Source organism: Bombina bombina, chromosome 7, assembly GCF_027579735.1.
Source record: "Bombina bombina isolate aBomBom1 chromosome 7, aBomBom1.pri, whole genome shotgun sequence".
In the NCBI taxonomy this organism is placed as follows: Eukaryota; Metazoa; Chordata; class Amphibia; order Anura; family Bombinatoridae; genus Bombina; species Bombina bombina.
Genome location: NC_069505.1, coordinates 33,651,610 through 33,656,072, shown reverse-complemented (window position 1 = coordinate 33,656,072; position 4,463 = coordinate 33,651,610). Strand labels below are relative to the sequence as shown.

The 4,463-nt window shown below is 40.7% G+C and overlaps 2 non-coding genes across 2 annotated transcripts; one reads left to right on the top strand and one right to left on the bottom strand.

The window, feature by feature from the left end:
• Positions 1-2,961: 2,961 nt before the first annotated feature.
• On the bottom strand, positions 2,962-3,033 carry TRNAQ-CUG (transfer RNA glutamine (anticodon CUG)). Its single transcript has one exon. It is a non-coding gene; the product is annotated as a tRNA-Gln (tRNA).
• A 201-nt stretch (positions 3,034-3,234) lies between these two features.
• TRNAL-CAA (transfer RNA leucine (anticodon CAA)) lies at positions 3,235-3,344 on the top strand. Its single transcript has 2 exons — positions 3,235-3,272; positions 3,299-3,344. It is a non-coding gene; the product is annotated as a tRNA-Leu (tRNA).
• Positions 3,345-4,463: the final 1,119 nt, after the last annotated feature.

Genomic DNA, 4,463 nt, shown 5'->3' with positions numbered 1-4,463 from the left:
ACACTTCCACAGTAGTCAATGCATTCATATTGCGCAATGCAAGGACAGCCGGCTGTCCTTGTCTTGCGCAATATGAATGTATTGATGTATAAACAAACAGTGAGTTGGTTTTAATAAAATTTACATACAGAATCATGATTTTGGTGGAGGGGTGGGGGGGTAGGGGGGGTCACCTTATTTTATAAAAAAAAAAATATGGAAAAAAAAAATAATATTTTTTTTATTTTTTAATTTTAAATAAATGCTGCCTGTAATTACATAGATTGGCCAGGGTAGGCGCTGCCTCACCTGCCTCCTGTGACTGCACGTCACTGCAGAAAATACCGGCTGCAACATTACACTCTGTGTATTGTGTGCTCGGGAGGGCAATGAATTTATGCATACATATATATTTGTATATCACCACTACGGAATCTGTTGGCACTCTACAAATAACTGATAATAATATGAAGGGCAAGATCTTGTGCCAAATACCCCCCCCCCCTCCCGACACTCACATCTGGGGAAGCGCCACATATATAGGCTACATACCTATGCTGGGGCTGCCATAATCTTTATTGTGTACAGCGAGTGACCTGCTTACAGACTTACGTAACTCAGTCATGGTGTTCTTAGATTAGACACAGGTTCTCACTAATTTAAACAAGCTTTAATGACTCATTTAATTTACTCACCTTAAAGGGGCACCTACAACTCAACTGGCGTTCTTTACTGTGACCCTATGTACTCTGACTTGTTCGGATTACTGAAATAAAACAAGTTTTTTCAGCATTTACTATCGAGTCAGCAGATACCTTTTTTTGATATTGTGTCTCTGAAGCGGTGGGATATACCGCATATGATCTGCTGCTCCCTTTGCCACACTCACTTTGGCTTCCGGGCTTGTTCCCCGCCTCACTACGTTATACTACCCACAGTGCACCTAGCGACGTCACGGGTTATGCATTGAGAAGCACCACGTTACCAGAGCCGGATCTCTGCGCACGCCAAGGATGACACACAAGCTGCACCCCCACGGAAGGGCATTATCACCAGTCCGAGGAGAAGTACAGCAGTGCGTCCAGGGAGGGTAAGAGATTTCGGACACTTTTACTACGATTGTAATTGTTACATAGACTCTGCATTCTACACCCGTGACATCTAGGTTGGGAACGGAATGTACTGTCACTGACCTGTTTGAAATTGCAAGCCGGGAACAGACGATTGTGAATCACTTGAACCATTTTATGACCGTTCAGCCCCCCACAGCACGGACTTTATTGGGACTGTATTTCCCTTAGTATTAGGGTGTTACATTTATACTGTTACAACACCCTCTGGGAATCATTTTCTGAACACATATTGCACTTTATTAGTGCACACACTCTAGTGACAGCCTGCACATATTGCACTTTATTAGTGCACACACTCTAGTGACAGCCTGCGCATATTGCACTTTATTAGTGCACACACCCTTGCGACAGCCTGCGCATATTGCACTTTATTAGTGCACACACCCTAGTGACAGCCTGCGCATATTGCACTTTATTAGTGCACCCACCCTTGTGAGCAGTCGCTTGTTAGCAACTTTGTATTCACTGAAAATTATCTTTGGATAAACTGCACTCGCTCTTCTTTACATCTTTTTTTACACCCTGCAGCATGTGTAACTCATATGTGTCCAGGAAAACATGGCTGAGGTGGCAAACCTACTTACAACACGTGCACACGACTGTGCAGTTGGTAGTTAGTGCTTCATGGCTCGTTAGTAATAACTACAGTTATAAATATCTAAGGAACTAAACCCAGGCGCCACTAGCTGTGTCAGAAAATACCGGCTGCAACATTACACTCTGTGTATTGTGTGCTCGGGAGGGCAATGAATTTATGCATACATATATATTTGTATATCACCACTACGGAATCTGTTGGCACTCTACAAATAACTGATAATAATATGAAGGGCAAGATCTTGTGCCAAATACCCCCCCCCCTCCCGACACTCACATCTGGGGAAGCGCCACATATATAGGCTACATACCTATGCTGGGGCTGCCATAATCTTTATTGTGTACAGCGAGTGACCTGCTTACAGACTTACGTAACTCAGTCATGGTGTTCTTAGATTAGACACAGGTTCTCACTAATTTAAACAAGCTTTAATGACTCATTTAATTTACTCACCTTAAAGGGGCACCTACAACTCAACTGGCGTTCTTTACTGTGACCCTATGTACTCTGACTTGTTCGGATTACTGAAATAAAACAAGTTTTTTCAGCATTTACTATCGAGTCAGCAGATACCTTTTTTTGATATTGTGTCTCTGAAGCGGTGGGATATACCGCATATGATCTGCTGCTCCCTTTGCCACACTCACTTTGGCTTCCGGGCTTGTTCCCCGCTTCACTACGTTATACTACCCACAGTGCACCTAGCGACGTCACGGGTTATGCATTGAGAAGCACCACGTTACCAGAGCCGGATCTCTGCGCACGCCAAGGATGACACACAAGCTGCACCCCCACGGAAGGGCATTATCACCAGTCCGAGGAGAAGTACAGCAGTGCGTCCAGGGAGGGTAAGAGATTTCGGACACTTTTACTACGATTGTAATTGTTACATAGACTCTGCATTCTACACCTGTGACATCTAGGTTGGGAACGGAATGTACTGTCACTGACCAGTTTGAAATTGCAAGCCGGGAACAGACGATTGTGAATCACTTGAACCATTTTATGACCGTTCAGCCCCCCACAGCACGGACTTTATTGGGACTGTATTTCCCTTAGTATTTGGGTGTTACATTTATACTGTTACAACACCCTCTGGGAATCATTTTCTGAACACTTTTTGTTCTTTGAAATTCTTTGTTATACAGAGACAGGTGTAATCTTCAGACACATTTATATTTAACACTACAGAAATTATGCTATGAAAAATATTATATGGCTAATTCATGTTAGAAAAAAAAATAAATGTGTAGGTCCCACCGAGATTTGAACTCGGATCGCTGGATTCAGAGTCCAGAGTGCTAACCATTACACCATGGAACCTCCCCTTGTGGACAAACTTGTGGGTGTTTAGTTAAACATGTGCTGTCAGATTCATGTTCAAAGAATCATATAACATATAATAAAGCTCTGCTCTGCCCCTCCCACTAATAAAGTGACAATACCTGAGCAAAGTCTAAAAGGAAAGTAGATTTTCCTGTTTTATATAGTTGTATATAGAGTATATATCACAAAAGTCTATGTGTCAGGATGGCCGAGCGGTCTAAGGCGCCAGACTCAAGATCTGTATCTTCACTACATGTGGGTGTTCTGGTCTCCGAATGGAGGCGTGGGTTCAAATCCCACTTCTGACATAATATTTTTGCTTTTGTAATTTTTAAATGTCTAATCACTTTCACAATTTAAAGGGCCAGTAAATACCAGTAGATTTGCATAATCAACAAATGCATGATAACAAGACAATGTTATAGCCCTTAGTGTGAACTTCAAATGAGTAGTAGATTTTTTTCTGACAAATTTCAAAGTTATGTCTTTTCCCACTCCCCCTGTACCATGTGACAGCCATCGGCCAATCACAAATACATATACGTATAGTCTGTAAATTCTTGCACATGCTCAGTAGGAGTTGGTGACTCAAAAAAGTGTAAATAAATATAAAAAAAGACGGCACATTTTGCTAATGGAAGTAGATTGGAAAGTTGTTAAAAATTGCTGCGCTATCTGAATCACGAAAGTTTAGTTTTGACCTTAGTGTATCTTTGAGTTTCACTTAAATTTTGTTCTCTAATATAAACAATATCATGAGTAGTTTCGCTTTTGCAATTACAGGTCTTCATGTCAAGGCTAAATTCCCTTTTACCACCCTTACCGGTCTTATCAGTATCTCTAGCTTCGTGACGTCCCTTGTGACATTAGTTTTTATCATTATAGGACAAAAAAAAAAACAGTTTTTATTTGACCAGCAGCCTAGAATGAGACAGAAACTGGTAAAACTGAAGACTGTGCTAAAGTCAGAGATAAACTTTAGTGAATTTTGCCCTATAGCTCTCCCTCCATAACTATATCCTCTTTTCTCTCACTAATAATTAATGTTTAATGAATCACTTCTGCAGATCTATTTTTATAGCTTATTTTTAGATTTTCTGCTTTTTTCCCCTTCAAAACAAAACACACGGAAAAAAACAAAAACAAATGAAAACTTAAAGGGACAGTGTACACCTTAGTCATCTTAAAGGGCCATTATACACTTAAAAAATATAGGCTATTTAAATTAAGCACCAAAAGAAGATAAAGTTTATAATTGACATGTATTAGCAATTTTGCTGCTAACTCTCCTAAAAATTATTATAAAGTTTCTAATCCTCTCAGTGCATGAGAATACGAACGTAATCTCCACTAGCTTTAGCGCAAGGCTTTTTCTACACTCCCTATCTAGTGTCTTTTACAGCCCCCATGCTGGGGTTGTCTGTGTA